This window comes from Salmo trutta, chromosome 15 (genome assembly GCF_901001165.1).
Source record: "Salmo trutta chromosome 15, fSalTru1.1, whole genome shotgun sequence".
NCBI lineage: Eukaryota > Metazoa > Chordata > Actinopteri > Salmoniformes > Salmonidae > Salmo > Salmo trutta.
This window is the reverse complement of record NC_042971.1, coordinates 3,216,585-3,237,767: the sequence shown is the minus strand read 5'-3', so window position 1 is coordinate 3,237,767 and position 21,183 is coordinate 3,216,585. Positions and strand designations below refer to the sequence as shown.

Genomic DNA, 21,183 nt, shown 5'->3' with positions numbered 1-21,183 from the left:
CTCTCAGAGAAATCAGTAGTACTGCTAGGTTTAATACAGTAATAATATATATCTGCCTCACTCTCAGAGAAATCAGTAGTACTGCTAGGTTTTATACAGTAATAATATATATCTTCCTCACTCTCAGAGAAATCAGTAGTACTGCTAGGTTTTATACAGTAATAATATATATCTGCCTCACTCTCAGAGAAATCAGTAGTACTGCTAGGTTTTATACAGTAATAATATATATCTGCCTCACTCTCAGAGAAATCAGTAGTACTGTGAGGTTTTATACAGTAATAATATATATCTGCCTCTCAGAGAAATCAGTAGTACTGCTAGGTTTAACACAGTAATAGTATATATCTGCCTCTCTCTCAGAGAAATCAGTAGTACTGCTAGGTTTTATACAGTAATAATATATATCTGCCTCACTCTCAGAGAAATCAGTAGTACTGCTAGGTTTAATACAGTAATAATATATATCTGCCTCTCAGAGAAATCAGTAGTACTGCTAGGTTTTATACAGTAATAACATATATCTGCCTCACTCTCAGAGAAATCAGTAGTACTGCTAGGTTTAATACAGTAATAATATATATCTGCCTCACTCTCAGAGAAATCAGTAGTACTGCTAGGTTTAACACAGTCAAATGTAACCGCCCGGCACGATTCGGTCTTATTTTAGAAACATTTTCAAATGTGTTTTTTACACTGGATACATTTAGAGACTCAGGGCTAGAAAATGGTATATCATACAAAACAGTTGATGAACAATGGGAAAGTAATTCTTCTTTGAACGTTGATGAACTTGTAACCTCACTTTTGAGAAAATGGCCTTTGAATGTTTTGGTACCTACTGGAGAGCTCTTCTTTGTCTACAGGGCTGTTACTTTGGCTGATAATGTCTCCCATCTAATAAATAGTTTTTCATATATATAATTAACTAAATATATTATGTTTTTGGTTTCGTCAGTTTCATTGTTTATTATGCAATAAATTGTTATTTTATGGTTGTAAGTTGTAAAATTAACTAGAAAATATTCAATTTTGCAATTCTGAGAAATTACTACTTTAGTAAGGAATTACACATTATTCAATATTACTGCAGTTTCTAAATCATTTCATTAGATGGCAGCATAACACCACGAATGACTTATCAGAAGATTAGTTTAGTTTTCTCCCTGGATACACCACCACTCCCCCTCACAGGAGAACTCCGGTGTGAGATTCTTTCTGTCCCTTTCCACACTGCTAACACAAGAGGAAGGACTGAAAAAGCATTTAACAGATTACTGTTTAGTAATATAATGATGATTCATGTTTATTATTACCTGTTTTTATGCTCATGTTTGAAATTATACTTCATTAATATAACGATTATCAATAAGCCTGAACATTAATTCAGTCACCTCTAGTTGAGAAAAATGTATTTTCCCAGTACATTCATTGTCAAATTCATCAACCAGCATCAACCCGCGATGCCTTCTCGCGCATGAAGTCAGCTTCATGCGCGAGAAGGAGATATATAGCTAACTAAAGTAATGATTGGCCATTTTAGAAAATCATGGGACATATAGTTTGTGATTGCATGTTATTTTATGTCAATCATATTGCTGCTTGTATCCTACAACTGATGCTTCGTGGTCTTATGCTGCCATCTATTGGAAATATTTAGCAATTAAAAGTCAGTCATTCACAGACAGACATTAGTGAGACACCTGAGAAGAAAAAAAAACATTGTTAATTCCTTAGATTAGTCTCAAACCTGCCCTGTCTATCCCATGTGCCAATTGCTGGACATTCACAAAGAGGTTACTAGGTCTCCCAGTTCAAACCACATTTGAAAAATAAAAACACATGTGGCTTGTTGTGTGCCTTGCAATAATAAATATTAGAAAAAAACTAATAACAAAATAAAAACAGCAAAAGGCTTAGACAGGTTTGATTAACAAAATAATCAACATGCTGTTTGGTACTATACTTGTATTTACTAACATAATATTATTACTAAAATAGTTTCTAAAAGTGTTCTAGGCTACCCTACCCTAGAATTAGGGTTAGGGGTTAAGGCTAAAATAGGTTATACGTAGGGTTAGAATTTCTGTACAGCACTTTGTGACATCTGCTGATGTAAAAAGGGCTTCATAAATACATTTTATTGATTGTTAGGTTTAAGGGTTTTAAGGCTAAAAACGTTATGGGTTTATAGCTCTCTAGCTCCTCCCTGTGGTCTTCTGTGGGTACTACATAACTCATTCACAAGACTTTCAAGGCTCAACTGCGTCAGATCTACAAATCAATGAGCTAGACCTATCCATTTGGGTTGTAACTCAGTGAACCTGTGCAGCATTTGCTCAATTCAATGCCTACAAACGAAGATTTCGATGCATATCAAATTACCCAGTAGCCATTCAGAAACAATAACTCCTCAAAAAAAGTGTTATATCTTAATTACATTTTTTATTATGTCTGTATAAATCGGCCACATCTTGAAAAAGAGGGCAGGGACATGTGTTCTGTTTAGGTTGTATACATTTTTCTGAAAACAAAATTGGTTAACTATGACCAGAAAATGCTTAACGTTTGATCGGTTTGCGCCAGCCATCACTAGTACTGTGGGTCACCACAGCGTGTACCCAGGTGAAGTGTGCACCAAGTAGCTGTGATAATATTAGTAATAATACTAATAATAATACTTGAGGTCAGCCTACAATGTTAACGCAGGCAGGTCTCATTGATAACAATAGCGAAGCTGGCATTGTGACGCAGAACAATGGGCAATGGTATAGAACGTTCAGAATGTCAGGTGGTGCCACAGTGCTCAATTAAACTAATAGGAGCTGGAAGGGTGAAAAATGACCTAAAATAAGGCCTGTTTTTTCGCTATAACTTCATAACTAGGGACATAAGGTAATATTATGAAACTGGGCTCCATGGCGGATGCAATGAACTAGTTTTATCAGAAAAAAAAACCTTGTTAAAAATGGAATGTGTCCAGACTACTTGAGGCGTCACAATTTATTTTTTTTAAACTTCGGTCATTGGACACAGAGGGGTTAAACACTAAAGTTACCGTCCATCTAGTGAAAAGAGGAGAACCGGACAGAGGTAGCCAGCATCCGTCAACGAGAGAGACGGAAGCCTTCCATGGGATTTAACTGGTGGATGAAACAACCAGGGAGCTCCATCGGTCCACAAGTAATGCGGGCAGCTAGTGATGATGTAGTGGTAGCTAGGAAAAATGAGGATGCTGCTGGTAGAGTAGCTAGCTTACCTAGCTGTATTGACTAGCTTGGCTAGCTAGCAGGTCGTTCGTCTGTCCCTCGTCTCGATGACGAATCCGGTGAAACACAAAATGAAACGAGGATAGAGAGTGAAAAGGATCTGGCTACACTCATACTGTCCCTGACCGTAAAGCAAAAAGCTAATTGAACAATAAACTTCAGCGTTTCAACACTGTAACAAACTCTGTCGTTATTCCCCAAAATCACCTCAGCCCACTCTGCGCATAACCGGACAATATGTTTGGCGCCACAATGTACGTGGACGCGGGCAGTTCCAGAACGCAGACATGAGCAGTGCAACACAATCAACTAAACCCAGTCTTTACAGTGGGTTACATTAGTAATATTGTGTCCCATCTACTGGCAGATATTTAGGACCTCAGCAGGTATCTGGATAATAGCCTCATGAGCTGTCCTAACCAGTTAAGAGGTACCAGCAGGTATCTGGATAATAACCTCATGAGCTGTCCTAACCAGTTAAGAGGTACCAGCAGGTATCTGGATAATAACCTCATGAGCTGTCCTAACCAGTTAAGAGGTACCAGCAGGTATCTGGATAATAACCTCATGAGCTGTCCTAACCAGTTAAGAGGTACCAGCAGGTATCTGGATAATAGCCTCATGAGCTGTCCTAACCAGTTAAGAGGTACCAGCAGGTATCTGGATAATAACCTCATGAGCTGTCCTAACCAGTTAAGAGGAACCAGCAGGTATCTGGATAATAACCTCATGAGCTGTCCTAACCAGTTAAGAGGTACCAGCAGGTATCTGGATAATAACCTCATGAGCTGTCCTAACCAGTTAAGAGGTACCAGCAGGTATCTGGATAATAGCCTCATGAGCTGTCCTAACCAGTTAAGAGGTACCAGCAGGTATCTGAATAATAGAAACATGAGCTGTCCTAACCAGTTAAGAGGTACCAGCAGGTATCTGGATAATAGAAACATGAGCTGTCCTAACCAGTTAAGAGGTACCAGCAGGTATCTGGATAATAACCTCATGAGCTGTCCTAACCAGTTAAGAGGTACCAGCAGGTATCTGAATAATAGAAACATGCAGCCAGTCAGTGGTTCCTGTGCCACATGTAATTGCTTTGGAGCAGTGGCAACCTGTTATTCAAGGCAGATTTTTTTAATTTTTTTAATTTATTTCACCTTTGTTTAACCAGGTAGGCTAGTTGAGAACAAGTTCTCATTTACAACTGCGACCTGGCCAAGAAAAAGGCAAAGCAGTGTGACACAGACAACAACACAGATTTACACATGGAATAAACAAACATACAGTCAATAATACAGCATAAAAAGTATATATACAGTGTGTGCAAATGAGGTAAGATAAAGGAGGTAAGGCAATAAATAGACCATGGTGACGAAGTAATTATAATATACCAAATAAACACTGGAGTAATTGATGTGCAGAAGATGAATGTGCAAGTAGAGATTTACAGTGAGGGAAAAAAGTATTTGATCTCCTGCTGATTTTGTACGTTTGCCCAATGGCAAAGAAATTATCAGTCTATAATTTTAATGGAAGGTTTATTTGAACAGTGAGAGACAGAATAACAACAAAAAAATCCAGAAAAACGCATGTCAAAAATGTTGTATATTGATTTGCATTTTAATGAGGGAAATAAGTATTTGACCCCTCTGCAAAACATGACTTAGTACTTGGTGGCAAAACCCTTGTTGGCAATCACAGAGGTCAGACGTTTCTTGTAGTTGGCCACCAGGTTTGCACACATCTCAGGAGGGATTTTGTCCCACTCCTCTTTGCAGATCTTCTCCAAGTCATTAAGGTTTGACGTTTGGCAACTCGAACTTTCAGCTCCATCCACAGATTTTATATGGGATTAAGGTCTGGAGACTGGCTAGGCCACTCCAGGACCTTAATGTGCTTCTTCTTGAGCCACTCCTTTGTTGCCTTGGCCATGTGTTTTGGGTCATTGTCATGCTGGAATACCCATCCACAACCCATTTTCAATGCCCTGGCTGAGGGAAGGAGGTTCTTACCCAAGATTTGACGGTACATGGCCCCGTCCATCGTCCCTTTGATGCGGTGAAGTTGTCCTGTCCCCTTAGCAGAAAAACACCCCCAAAGCATAATGTTTCCACCTTCATGTTTGACGGTGGGGATGGTGTTCTTGGGGTCATAAGCAGCATTCCTCCTCCTCCAAACACGGCGAGTTGAGTTGATGCCAAAGAGCTCCATTTTGGTCTCATCTGACCACAACACTTTCACCCAGTTGTCCTCTGAATCATTCAGATGTTCATTGGCAAACTTCAGACGGGCATGTATAGGTGCTTTCTTGAGCAGGGGGACCTTGCGGGCGCTGCAGGATTTCAGTCCTTCACGGTGTAGTGTGTTACCAATTGATTTCTTGGTGACTATGGTCCCAGCTGCCTTGAGATCATTGACAAGATCCTCCCATGTAGTTCTGGGCTGATTCCTCACCGTTCTCATGATCATTGCAACTCCACGAGGTGAGATCTTGCATGGAGCCCCAGGCCGAGGGATATTGACAGTTCTTTTGTGTTTCTTCCATTTACGAATAATCGCACCAACTGTTGTCACCTTCTCACCAAGCTGCTTGGCGATGGTCTTGTAGCCCATTCCAGTCTTGTGTAGGTCTACAATCTTGTCCCTGACATCCTTGGAGAGCTCTTTGGTCTTGGCCATGGTGGAGAGTTTGGAATCTGATTGATTGATTGCTTCTGTGGACAGGTGTCTTTTATACAGGTAACAAACTGAGATTAGGAGCACTCCCTTTAAGAGTGTGCTCCTAATCTCAGCTCGTTACCTGTATAAAAGACACCTGGGAGCCAGAAATCTTTCTGATTGAGACGGGGTCAAATACTTATTTCTCTCATTAATATGCAAATCAATTTATAACATTTTTGACATGCGTTTTTCTGGATTTTTTTGTTGTTATATAAAAGATGACTGCTATGGTGTGTGGGCATCCACACCCCCTCCCAAAATGGCTGCTGTGCCATTTCTTCCCCATGCATTACTTGACTGTTCAAATAAACCTACCATTAAAATGATAGACTGATCATTTCTTTGTCAGTGGGCAAATGTACAAAATCAGCAGGGGATCAAATACTGTTTTCCCTCACTGTATGGAGTGTGCCACTCTCCTTATTTTTATAGCTTATAGTTTATTAGCCATTAGTCAGAACTTCCTCATTAAAAAAATAAAAATCTTTGGGTGTGCGCCAGCTCATGTGTTTTATTGGAAATACTATTGGAACCATTTCCCTGTTTGACCGCTAGGTGTTATGGGTATTATAACACCTCCACTGTGGGGCTCTATAAAACTATTGGAACCATTTCCCTGTTTGACCGCTAGGTGTTATGGGTACTATAACACCTCCACTGTGGGGCTCTATAAAACTATTGGAACCATTTCCCTGTTTGACCGCTAGGTGTTATGGGTATTATGACACCTCCACTGTGGGGCTCTATAAAACTATTGGAACCATTTCCCTGTTTGACCGCTAGGTGTTATGGGTACTATAACACCTCCACTGTGGGGCTCTATAAAACTATTGGAACCATTTCCCTGTTTGACCGCTAGGTGTTATGGGTATTATGACACCTCCACTGTGGGGCTCTATAAAACTATTGGAACCATTTCCCTGTTTGACCGCTAGGTGTTATGGGTATTATAACACCTCCACTGTGGGGCTCTATAAAACTATTGGAACCATTTCCCTGTTTGACCGCTAGGTGTTATGGGTATTATAACACCTCCACTGTGGGGCTCTATAAAACTATTGGAACCATTTCCCTGTTTGACCACTAGGTGTTATGGGTATTATGACACCTCCACTGTGGGGCTCTATAAAACTATTGGAACCATTTCCCTGTTTGACCGCTAGGTGTTATGGGTATTATAACACCTCCACTGTGAGGCTCTATAACACAAATGAAATGTGAGAATCTGGTGAATGCAGAATCTAGAGAATGCAACAATATTTGTTTCATCTTGCTGTGATGTTCTCAGTAAAATGTCATAAGCTAAAATCTATGAATTTAAAATCTTAGAACAGTAATATTTTACACACTCATAAGCCTACATTTCTGATGAAAAAACACAAATGTGAAAAAATGGTGGATATAGCATTTTGTGTATAAACTCTTCATAAATTCTTTAAAAAATTGTCATCTCACCTCTTAGATTTGGTGCCATGTTCCCCAGAGACACTCCTTTTCGAGGCAGGGCCCCCCTCCTCTCTCTCCCCAGAGAGACTCATTTTAGAGGCAGGACCCCCCTCCTCTCTCTCCCCAGAGAGACTCATTTTAGAGACAGGACCCCTGTAAACAGAGATCCAGCATGTTGGTTGTGGTTAACACAGTGACAACTAAACAGAGATCTAGCATGTTGGTTGTGGTTAACACAGTGACAACTAAACAGAGATCCAGCATGTTGGTTGTGGTTAACACAGTGACAACTAAACAAAGATCCAGCATGTTGGTTGTGGTTAACACAGTGACAACTAAACAGAGATCCAGCATGTTGGTTGTGGTCAACACAGTGACAACTAAACAGAGATCCAGCATGTTGGTTGTGGTTAACACAGTGACAACTAAACAGAGATCCAGCATGTTGGTTGTGGTTAACACAGTGACAACTAAACAGAGATCCAGCATGTTGATTGTGGTTAACACAGTGACAACTAATTATTGACTGTCAATTGTTCTCATTTATTCATTATCTCTTAGAGAAATAAAACATTTACTAACAGACATAGAAACAGTCAGGTGATTTAATGCATCACATGAACATGTTGTTGTGACATTTCATCTCCATGGTAACTGTCAATAATAATAATAAGTCACTGTTTGTTAAGGTAGTTATAGACAGAACAACAATAATAATAATAATAATAATAATAATAATATTAACAATAATAATAATAATAATAATAATAATAATAATAATAATATGTCACTGTTTGTTAAGGTAGTTATAGACAGAACAGCAACAATAATAATAATAATAATAATAATAATAATAATAAGTCTCTGTTTGTTAAGGTAGTTATAGACAGTACAGCAACAATAATAATAATAACTATAATAATATTAATAATAATAATAAGTCACTGTTTGTTAAGGTAGTTATAGACAGAACAACAACAATAACAATAACAATAATAATAATAATAATAATAATAATAAGTCACTGTTTGTTAAGGTAGTTATAGACAGAACAGCAACAATAATAATAATAATAATAATAATAATAATAATAAGTCACTGTTTGTTAAGGTAGTTATAGACAGTACAGCAACAATAATAATAATAATAATAATAATAATAATAATAAGTCACTGTTTGTTAAGGTAGTTATAGACAGAACAACAACAATAATAGTAATAATAATAATAATAATAATAATAAGTCACTGTTTGTTAAGGTAGTTATAGACAGAACAACAACAATAACAATAATAATAATAATAATAAGTCATTGTTTGTTAAGGTAGTTATAGACAGTACAGCAACAATAATAATAATAATAATAATAATATTAATAATAATAATAAGTCACTGTTTGTTAAGGTAGTTATAGACAGTACAGCAACAATAACAATAATAATAATAATAATAATATTAATAATAATAATAAGTCACTGTTTGTTAAGGTAGTTATAGACACTACAACAACAATAATAATAATAATAATAATAATAAGTAGGACAGAGAATGTACTGTATATAACCTACATATCATAGATGACCAGTCTAAACCTGTTCAGATCAGTTCACATAATGTTATAGTCCAGTAGCAGGACAGAGAATGTACTGTATATAACCTACATATCATAGATGACCAGTCTAAACCTGTTCAGATCAACATAATGTTATAGTCCTACCAGTAGCAGGACAGAGAATGTACTGTATATAACCTACATATCATAGATGACCAGTCTAAACCTGTTCAGATCAGTTCACATAAACTATCAGTAGCAGGACTGACCACCTACAAATCAGTTTTCAGTCTAAATACCAGAGCATGTTGCCTAGACCTGATATGTTCACAACATTTCATACAGAGACCTTCAGGTCAGTCAGCATGATATAGGATCATATCTCAAGCTTTGTCTGACCACAACCTAACTTTATAATAGTTATATTTAGCCTACAGTAGACTTACCAGTCTGCCCGTCTTTCCTTCAAATCAACACATTTATCCCACTTCTAATGTTGTTGACAAATGTTTGCGATAGTTTCAACAGCCGTTTTGAAACTGCGTAGGCTTCAAACACGCTTTTAATTTCCTATGAGGAAATCACATAACTTCAGTCACGGGATGTGGACGACTGGTTTTCTTGCAGAGGAAGTAGCCTCTATTACAATCTCCAAAAGCCTTTTTAAATCTCAAATACAATACAAGTTTAAAATTAACTGCATTGCAGCAACGTTGTCCTGCAACAGGATGATCAAATTAAGATCCTACATTTGTACAGAGATTGTCTTTATCTGAATAAGGCAGTTTAAGTTATTAGCAATGATGGTGCAACTGTCAGCTGCTGTAAACCTCTGTGATTGGATGTTATGACCCCCATCTAAACAGTTTCTTTCCTTATGCTGTGGCCCTCAATAACTGGCCATCTGGCCCATAGAGACTAAAGGACTATGCTGTGGTCCTCACCAACTGGCCATCTGGCCCATAGAGACTAAAGGACTATGCTGTGGCCCTCACCAACTGGCCATCTGGCCCATAGAGACTAAAGGACTATGCTGTGGCCCTCACCAACTGGCCATCTGGCCCATAGAGACTAAAGGACTATGCTGCACACCGCAAAAAGCCATCTCTAAACTGGGGGAAGGAATTGGGAAGGCTGAAAGATAACAGTGAATATGACACATGGATGACGGTAGAAAGATAACAGTGAATATGAGACATGGGGGAATGTAGAAAGATAACAGTGAATATGAGACATGGGGGAAGGTAGAAAGATAACAGTTAATATGAGACATGGAGGAAGGTAGAAAGATAACAGTGAATATGAGACATGGGGGAAGGTAGAAAGATAACAGTGAATATGAGACATGGAGGAAGGTAGAAAGATAACAGTGAATTTGAGACATGGAGGAAGGTAGAAAGATAACAGTGAATATGAGACATGGAGGAAGGTAGAAAGATAACAGTGAATATGAGACATGGGGGAATGTAGAAAGATAACAGTGAATATGAGACATGGGGGAAGGTAGAAAGATAACAGTGAATATGAGACATGGGGGAAGGTAGAAAGATAACAGTGAATATGAGACATGGGGGAAGGTATTGGGAAGGTAGAAAGATAACAGTGAATATGAGACATGGGGGAAGGTAGAAAGATAACAGTGAATATGAGACATGGGGGAAGGTAGAAAGATAACAGTGAATATGAGAGATGGAGGAAGGTATTGGGAAGGTAGAAAGATAACAGTGAATATGAGACATGGAGGAAGGTAGAAAGATAACAGTGAATATGAGACATGGGGGAAGGTATTGGGAAGGTAAAAAGATAACAGTGAATATGAGACATGGGGGAAGGTATTGGGAAGGTACAAAGATAACAGTGAATATGAGACATGGGGGAAGGTAGAAAGATAACAGTGAATATGAGACATGGGGGAAGGTAGAAAGATAACAGTGAATATGAGAGATGGAGGAAGGTATTGGGAAGGTAGAAAGATAACAGTGAATATGAGACATGGAGGAAGGTAGAAAGATAACAGTGAATATGAGACATGGAGGAAGGTAGAAAGATAACAGTGAATATGAGACATTGGGGGAAGGTAGAAAGATAACAGTGAATATGAGACATGGAGGAAGGTAGAAAGATAACAGTGAATATGAGACATGGATGAAGGTAGAAAGATAACAGTGAATATGAGACATGGATGAAGGTAGAAAGATAACAGTGAATTTGAGACATGGATGAAGGTAGAAAGATAACAGTGTTTATGAGACATGGGGGAAGGTAGAAAGATAACAGTGCATTTGACTGCATACATGTTTTCTCCTTCTTATAGTGTTCTTACAAAGCTGTGTTCTGTGGTTTATCAGCTGGTTTACTGAAACTGTCACGTCTCCTCCAGCTCCCCCCCCCCCCCCCCCCCCCCCGGCGCGTGCATCACTCCTATCATCCATTACGCACGCCTGCTTTCCCTCATCACGCACATCAGCGTTATTGGACTCACCTGGACTCCCTCATCACCTGTTTATTTCCTCCCCTATATTTGTCAGTTCCCTGCTCTGTTCCCTGCTGCTGTATTCATTGTTTTTGTCTGTTGCTCGTTTTCTGACGCTGTTCCTGTCTCGTTCCATATTAAGTGTTTGACTCCCCGTACCTGCTTTTGTCTCTCCAGCGTCATCCCATGTGACAGAAACTCTGGTTAGTAGAAGGTGAAGACAATGAATGATCTCAGTTCCTTAAACTATTCAGCTTTAACCAGTATTGCCCATGTTGCCATGGAGACAAATGATGTGCCCAAAAAACTAATAACTTTCAGTCAACAGTCTCTTCTGTGTAGCTTCACTCCGTAGCCCACATACTAGTCTGTCTCTGATGATGTCATTTACAACACCATTCAACTCACAGTGTTCTGATAGTTTCTTTAATGCAGCAGCAAACATTGGTACAATTCAATAATGATGAGACGGGAGACAGGAATCAGATCAACCATTTATCTGGAACGTGAACATCACAACACATACAAACCCCCATGATGCTCTGCGGCACAATTCCAATACACGGCAAATACATAAGTAAATGGACACTAAACAAAACTCAGAGGACTTTAAATGTTTAGGTCTAGAAAGTAGGGCCATGGGATAGGGTCAGAAAGGTCAGTATGGTTGATAACTGGTTACAGAGGTGACATAACAAGCATAAGGTCCATTATAACACAGTGAAGTAGAGGTGGGATATGGGTCAGAAAGGTCAGTATTGTTGATAACTGGTTACAGAGGTGACATAACAAGCATAAGGTCCATTATAACACAGTGAAGTAGAGGTGGGATATGGGTCAGAAAGGTCAGTATGTTTGATAGCTGGTTACAGAGGTGACATAACAAGCATAAGGTCCATTATAACACAGTGAAGTAGAGGTGGGATATGGGTCAGAAAGGTCAGTATGGTTGGTACCTGGTTACAGAGGTGACATAACAAGCATAAGGTCCATTATAACACAGTGAAGTAGAGGTGGGATAGGGTCAGAAAGGTCAGTATGTTTGGTACCTGGTTACAGAGGTGACATAACAACCATAAGGTCCATTATAACACAGTGAAGTAGAGGTGGGATATGGGTCAGAAAGGTCAGTATGTTTGATACCTGGTTACAGAGGTGACATAACAAGCATAAGGTCCATTATAACACAGTGAAGTAGAGGTAGGATAGGGTCAGAAAGGTCAGTATGTTTGATAGCTGGTTACAGAGGTGACATAACAAGCATAAGGTCCATTATAACACAGTGAAGTAGAGGTGGGATATGGGTCAGAAAGGTCAGTATGTTTGGTACCTGGTTATAGAGGTGACATAACAAGCATAAGGTCCATTATAACACAGTGAAGTAGAGGTGGGATAGGGTCAGAAAGGTCAGTATGTTTGGTACCTGGTTATAGAGGTGACATAACAAGCATAAGGTCCATTATAACACAGTGAAGTAGAGGTGGGATATGGGTCAGAAAGGTCAGTATGTTTGATACCTGGTTACAGAGGTGACATAACAACCATAAGGTCCATTATAACACAGTGAAGTAGAGGTGGGATATGGGTCAGAAAGGTCAGTATGTTTGATACCTGGTTACAGAGGTGACATAACAACCATAAGGTCCATTATAACACAGTGAAGTAGAGGTGGGATATGGGTCAGAAAGGTCAGTATGTTTGGTACCTGGTTACAGAGGTGACATAACAACCATAAGGTCCATTATAACACAGTGAAGTAGAGGTGGGATAGGGTCAGAAAGGTCAGTATGTTTGATAGCTGGTTACAGAGGTGACATAACAACCATAAGGTCCATTATAACACAGTGAAGTAGAGGTGGGATATGGGTCAGAAAGGTCAGTATGTTTGATACCTGGTTACAGAGGTGACATAACAAGCATAAGGACCATTATAACACAGTGAAGTAGAGGTGGGATATGGGTCAGAAAGGTCAGTATGTTTGGTACCTGGTTACAGAGGTGACATAACAACCATAAGGTCCATTATAACACAGTGAAGTAGAGGTGGGATATGGGTCAGAAAGGTCAGTATGTTTGGTACCTGGTTACAGAGGTGACATAACAAGCATAAGGTCCATTATAACACAGTGAAGTAGAGGTGGGATATGGGTCAGAAAGGTCAGTATGTTTGATACCTGGTTACAGAGGTGACATAACAAGCATAAGGTCCATTATAACACAGTGAAGTAGAGGTGGGATATGGGTCAGAAAGGTCAGTATGTTTGATAACTGTTTACAGAGGTGACATAACAACCATAAGGTCCATTATAACACAGTGAAGTAGAGGTGGGATAGGATCAGAAAGGTCAGTATGGTTGATAACTGGTTACAGAGGTGACATAACAACCATAAGATCCATTATAACACAGTGAAGTAGAGGTGGGATAGGGTCAGAAAGGTCAGTATGTTTGATATGCTTGTTATGTCACCTCTGTCCATTATAACACAGTGAAGTAGAGGTGGGCGCTAAAAGCAGACATGGACAGTGAGACGGTGTGAGGAGGTCAGGGGTCAAACACTAGATCAGGACAGGTAGAAATGGCAGGGCTGGAAATAGACAGAGACACATTCTGATCATGGCAAGACAAATCTCCTTCGCATAGAGAGGATCAGGCTGTTGATTGTGGCCTGTGGAATGTTGTCCCACTCCTCTCCAATGGCAAAGTTGCTGGATATTGGCGGGAATTGGAACACGCTGTCGTACACGTCTATCCAGAGCATCCCAAACATGCTTAATGGGTGACATGTCTGGTGAGTACTCAGGCCATGGAAGAACATTTTTTTTCAGCTTCCAGGAATTGTGTTCAGCAACATCGGGCCCGTGCATTATCATGCTGTAACATGAGGTGATTGGTGTGGATGAATGGCACGACAATGGGATCTCATCACGGTATCTCTGTGCATTCAAATTGCCATCGATTAAATGCACTTGTGTTTGTTGTCCGAAGCTTATGCCCATTCCATAACCTCACCACCACCATAGGGCACTCTGTTCACAAAGTTGACATCAGCAAACCGCTCGCCCACATGATGCCGTACATGTGGTCTGCTTTTTTTAGGCCGGTTGGACGTACTGCCAAATTCTATAAACCAACGTTCAAGGTGATTTTGAGAAATTAGCTTTAAATTTTCTAGCAACATCTCTGTTGCACATTCCTGCAGTCAACATGCCAACTGCACACTCCCTCAAAACTAGAGACATCTCTGGTATTGTGTTATGTGAAAAAACTGCACATTTTAGAGTGGCCTTTTATTGCCCTCAGCACAAGGTGCACCTGTGTAATGATCATGCTGTTTAATCAGATTGTTGATATGCCACAGCCTGTCAGGTGGTGGATTATCCTGGATAAGGAGAAATGATCACTAACAGGGATGTAAAGACATTTGTGCACAACATTTGACAGAAATAAGCTTTTGTGTGTATGGAACATTTCTGGGATCTTTTATTTCAGCTCATGAAACATGGGACCAACACTTTACATGTTGCATTTATATTTTAATTCAGTGTATTTACAGGAATAAGCTGGTCCAAACTGGTGTGTGTGTGTCATGTGTGTGTCGGTCCAGTGTGTGTGTGTGTGTGTGTGTGTGTGTGTGTGTGTGTGTGTGTGTGTGTGTGGGTCCAGTGTGTGTGTGTGTGGGTCCAGTGTATGTGGGTCCAGTGTGTGTGTGTGTGTGTGTGTGTGTGTGTGTGTGTGTGTGTGTGGGTCCAGTGTGTGTGTGTGGGTCCAGTGTATGTGGGTCCAGTGTGTGTGTGTGTGTGTGTGTGTGTGTGTGTGTGTGTGTGTGTGTGTGTGTGTGTGTGTGTGTGTGTGTGTGTGGGTCCAGTGTGTGTTTGTGGGTCCAGTGTATGTGGGTCCAGTGTGTGTGTGTGTGTGTGTTTGTGTAGTCCAAGTCAAACCCAGATTGTTTATCTGTGATCTCAGAGAGAATAACAGAGTTCCACAGTGTAGACAGTCTGAATTCAGAAGCATTGTGTGATCAGCACATATCTTTATATCTGTTCTTGGACAGGACTCTCACTTCCCTTTATATCTATACAAGGACACAGGAAACAGCTGGTTTTCAACACAGGATTATTCTCCCAAGAACAGGACATTATAACAGGACAGTTTCACAAGGTTAGCCACATACTCAGTTATGTGGACACATACAATTAAAATGTTCCATTGCAGTGTGTGCTTGAGTCCAGAGTGTGTATGTGTGTGTGTGTGTCCAGTGCGTGTGTGTGTGTGTGTGTGTGTGTGTGTGTGTGTGTGTGAGAGAGAGAGTGTGTGTGTGTCCAGTTTGTGTGCCCAGTTTGTGTGTGTATGTGTGTGTGTGTGTCCTGTGTGTGCGTGCGTGTATGTTTGTGTGTGTGTGTGTGTGTGTGTGTGAGAGTGTGCGTGTGTGTGTCCTGTGTGTGTGTGTGTCCAGTTTGTGTGTCCAGTGTGTGTGTCCAGTGTGTGTGTGTGTGTGTGTGTGTGTGTTTGTCCAGTGTGTGTGTCGAGTTTGTGTGTTTTTCTGTCCAGTGTGTGTGTGTGTGTGTGTGTGTCTGTCCAGTGTGTGTGTGTGTCTGTCCAGTGTGTGTGTGTGTCCATTGTGTGTGTGTGTGTCCTGTGTGTGTGTGTCCTGTGTGTGTGTGTGTGTGTCTTGTGTGTGTGTCCTGTGTGTGTGACCAGTGTGTGTGTGTGTGTGTGTGACCAGTGTGTGTGTGTGTGTCGGTGTGTGAAGAGTCCCACATTTCTGAGGTTTGGCAGTGGTCTGAAGGTATGTTAGGTTCAGGAGTGGCCTGAAGGTATGTTAGGTTCAGGAGTGGGTTGTTGAGGTCCAGCAGTGGCCTGAAGGTATGTTAGGTTCAGGAGTGGGTTGCTGAGGTTCAGCAGTGGCCTGAAGGTATGTTAGGTTCAGGAGTGGCCTGAAGGTAAGTTAGGTTCAGGAGTGGTCTGAAGGTATGTTAGGTTCAGGAGTGGGTTGTTGAGGTCCAGCAGTGGCCTGAAGGTACGTTAGGTCCAGCAGTGGCCTGAAGGTATGTTAGGTTCAGGAGTGGGTTGTTGAGGTCCAGCAGTGGCCTGAAGGTATGTTAGGTTCAGGAGTGGGTTGTTGAGGTCCAGCAGTGGTCTGAAGGTATGTTAGGTTCAGGAGTGGCCTGAAGGTAAGTTAGGTTCAGGAGTGGTCTGAAGGTATGTTAGGTTCAGGAGTGGGTTGTTGAGGTCCAGCAGTGGCCTGAAGGTATGTTAGGTCCAGCAGTGGCCTGAAGGTATGTTAGGTTCAGGAGTGGGTTGTTGAGGTCCAGCAGTGGTCTGAAGGTATGTTAGGTTCAGGAGTGGGTTGCTGAGGTTCAGCATTGACCTGAAGGTATGTTAGGTTCAGGAGTGGCCTGAAGGTATGTTAGGTTCAGCATTGACCTGAAGGTATGTTAGGTTCAGGAGTGGCCTGAAGGTATGTTAGGTTCAGGAGTGGCCTGAAGGTATGTTAGGTTCAGGAGTGGCCTGAAGGTATGTTAGGTTCAGCATTGACCTGAAGGTATGTTAGGTTCAGGAGTGGCCTGAAGGTATGTTAGGTTCAGCATTGACCTGAAGGTATGTTAGGTTCAGGAGTGGCCTGAAGGTATGTTAGGTTCAGGAGTGGCCTGAAGGTATGTTAGGTTCAGGAGTGGGTTGTTGAGGTCCAGCAGTGGCGTGAAGGTATGTTAGGTTCAGGAGTGGGTTGTTGAGGTCCAGCAGTGGCGTGAAGGTATGTTAGGTTCAGGAGTGGTCTGAAGGTATGTTAGGTTCAGGAGTGGGTTGCTGAGGTCCAGCAGTGGCCTGAAGGTATGTTAGGTTCAGGAGTGGGTTGGTGAGGCCCGAGTCTGATGGTTTTCAGGGTGGGCCCATATGGCCCCCCTCCCAGCAGTGTCTGTATGGGATAGGACTGTAGTCAGAAGGTTTTCAGGGTGGGCCCATATGGCCCCCCTCCCAGCAGTGTCTGTATGGGATAGGACTGTAGTCAGAAGGTTTTCAGGGTGGGCCCAAATGGCCCCCCTCCCAGCAGTGTCTTCTCTCTTCAACTGCTGACCTCATCTGGAGTTGAGTTCCACATCCCTCATTGTCCTGGTACCATAGCAACTGGCCTGCCCTATCAGGAACTGAAACCAGATGTGACCCTTTGCCTCCTTCCTTAGAAATATGAATTTTCACCAGTAACATGTTTGAAAAGAATATGATCTTTCTGCACTTCCCCTTGTCTCACTCAGTAACTTTCCATCCCCAAAGTTCCTCTTCACCCTTCACTGAGCCCCTTAACATCTCCATGTATTATTCAGAATGTGATTCAGATTGTTGTGTAATTGTGAGTTGTAATGGAGTCCTTGTTCTCAATGGGACTGCTAAAACAGATAGATAAAGGTGTTAACCTCTTATGGCTAGGGGGCAGTATTTTCACGGCTGGATAAAAAACGTACCCGATTTAATCTGATTATTAGTCCTGCCCAGAAACTAGAATATGCATATAATTATTAGCTTTGGATAGAAAACACTCCAAAGTTTCTAAAACTGTTTGAATGGTGTCTGTGAGTATAACAGAACTCATTTGGCAGGCCAAAACGTGAGAAGATTCTGTACAGGAAGTACCCTGTCTGACCATTTATTTGCTTTCTTTGACATCTCTTCCAAAAACTAAGGATCTCTGCTGTTACGTGACACTTCCCACGGCTCCAATGGGCTCTCAGAGCCTGGGAAAAACCTGAATGACGTAATTCAAAGCCCTGGCTGAAACACAGGAGCGCTTTTGCTAAGTGGTCTATCAGAGGACAAAGGGCTTAGGCGTGGGCACTGGCCGCCCCCACCTTTCTGTTTTTCCCTCTGTTTACAGACACGCAGATTCCCGGTCGGAATATTATCGCTTTTCTACGAGATAAATTGCATAAAAATTGATTTTAAACAGCGGTTGACATGCTTCGAAGTACGGTAATGGAATATTTAGAATTTTTTTGTCACGTTATGCACCATGCGCGCGACCGTGATTTTCCATTCGGATAGTGTCTAGAACTCACGAACAAAACGTCGCTGATGGAACATAACGATGGATTATTTGGGACCAAACCTACATTTGTTATTGAAGTAGAAGTCCTGGGAGTGCATTCTGACGAAGAACAGGAAAGGTAAGACCATTTTTCTTATAGCAAATATGATTTTGATGAAGGCTAAACTTGCCGGGTGTCTAAATAGCTTGCCCGTGATGGCTGGGCTATGTACTTAGAATATTGCAAAATGTGCTTCATCATTATTCAAATCCCTCAAAAATGCAAAAACTTAAATTTTTCAAACATATGACTATTTTACACCATTTTAAAGACAAGACTCTCGTTAATCTAACCACACTGTCCGATTTCAAAAAGGCTTTACAACGAAAGCAAAACATTAGATTATGTCAGCAGAGTACCCAGCCAGAAATGATCAGACACACATTTTTCAAGCTAGCATATAATGTCACATAAACCCCAACCACAGCTAAATGTAGCACTAACCTTTGATGATCTTCATCAGATGACAACCCTAGGACATTATGTTATACAATACATGCATGTTTTGTTCAATCAAGTTCATATTTATATCAAAAAACAGCTTTTTACATTAGCATGTGACTAGCATGTGACTAGCATTCCCACCGAACACTGCCGGTGAATTTACTAAATTACTCACGATAAACGTTCACAAAAAGCATAACAATAATTTTAAGAATTATAGATACAGAACTCCTCTATGCACTCTATGTCCGATTTTAAAATAGCTTTTCGGTGAAAGCACATTTTGCAATATTCTCAGTAGATAGCCCGGCATCACAGGGCTAGCTATTTAGACACCCAGCAAGTTTAGAACTCACAAAAGTCAGATTTACTATAACAAAAATGTTATTACCTTTGCTGTCTTCGTCAGAATGCACTCCCAGGACTTCTACTTCAATAACAAATGTTGGTTTGGTACCAAATAATCCATTGTTATATCCAAATAGCGGTGTTTTGTTTGAGCGTTCAAGACACTATCCGAAAGGGTAAGTAAGGGTGACGAGCATGGCGCAATTCGTGACAGAAAATTTCTAAAAATTCCATTACCGTACTTCGAAGCATGTCAACCGCTGTTTAAAATCAATTTTTATGCCATTTTTCTCATAAAAAAGCGATAATATTCCGACCGGGAATCTGCGTTTAGGTAAACAGACGAAAGAAAATAAAGCATGGGGTCGACTCTGGCACGCGCCTAAGCCCATAGTACTCTGATCGGCCACTTGCCAAAAGCGATAATGTGTTTCAGCCAGAGGCTGCCTCGATATCGTTCAGCTTTTTCCCGGGCTCTGAGAGCCTATGGGAGCCGTAGGAAGTGTCACGTTATAGCAAAGATCCTCAGTCTTCAATAAAAAGAGCCAAGATGAAACACAACTTGTCAGACAGGCCACTTCCTGCATGGAATCTTCTCAGGTTTTGGCCTGCCATATGAGTTCTGTTATACTCACAGACACCATTCAAACAGTTTTAGAAACGTTAGGGTGTTTTCTATCCAAAGCCAATAATTATATGCATATTCTAGTTACTGGGCAGGAGTAGTAACCAGATTAAATCGGCTACGTTTTTTATCCGGCCGTGTCAATACTGCCCCCTAGCCCTAACAGGTTAACGGTGTATCAATGTAAATCTGATATAGAGTGGAATGTACTGTTGACCAACCCATATATTTCAGCAGGGAAGTGTTCCTCACACCATCATTTCAAATGGTAGGACATGTGTCCTGTTGAAGCTAACTGGCTGATGGTAGGACATGTGTCCTGTTGAAGCTAACTGGCTGATGGTAGGACATGTGTCCTGTTGAAGCTAACTGGCTGATGGTAGGACATGTGCCCTGTTGAAAGCTTACTGGCTGATGGTAGGACATGTGCCCTGTTGAAGCTTACTGGCTGATGGTAGGACATGTGTCCTGTTGAAGCTAACTGGCTGATGGTAGGACATGTGCCCTGTTGAAGCTTACTGGCTGATGGTAGGACATGTGCCCTGTTGAAGCTTACTGGCTGATGGTAGGACATGTGCCCTGTTGAAGCTTACTGGCTGATGGTAGGACATGTGTCCTGTTGAAGCTAACTGGATGATGAAGGACAATAACCTAGTATGCCTATTTACAGCAGCATATTTGTAACGGTTGTTGCCGTGTTGAATGGACCAAACGGCAGACGGAATGTGGATACTCATCTTTTTAATATATATGAGCAAAGCATCCACAGGAAAAACAATAACTACAGGCTACATACAAACAAAAGACTAGCAGTGTTAGCACAACCACCCATAAACCCAAGTGACAAACATACTCCGAAATATATGACTCCCAATCAGGAACAACGATCCCCAGCGGTTCCTGATCAGGAGTCACAAGACTAAGACAGAAACAGACATACTAGACAACACATACAGACTTCTTCTGCCACGTCCTGACCAAAATACTACACCACTACTCCCTCTGCTGGTCAGGACGTAACAATATTATTTAATAGTTGTTATACCAAAATTAATTGATGTCAATTGAATAAAAAAATATATAATTTTACATGATAAAGTTCCCAAACTATAACCTAATAAGATTCTGATTCCTACAGGTTATGAGTCACTTTTGTAGGCATCGTGATTTATGAGTAATGAGAAAACAATCAGCAAAAGCAAATACTTAGATTGAATATGTAGGCAAA

The 21,183-nt window shown here is 40.9% G+C and overlaps 1 long non-coding RNA gene across 1 annotated transcript; it reads left to right on the top strand.

Annotated features, from left to right (window-relative positions):
• Positions 1-12,506: 12,506 nt before the first annotated feature.
• Positions 12,507-14,050, top strand: LOC115149674 (uncharacterized). Its single transcript, XR_003866930.1, has 2 exons — positions 12,507-12,563; positions 13,956-14,050. It is a non-coding gene; the product is annotated as an uncharacterized LOC115149674 (long non-coding RNA).
• The last annotated feature ends 7,133 nt before the right edge of the window (positions 14,051-21,183 follow it).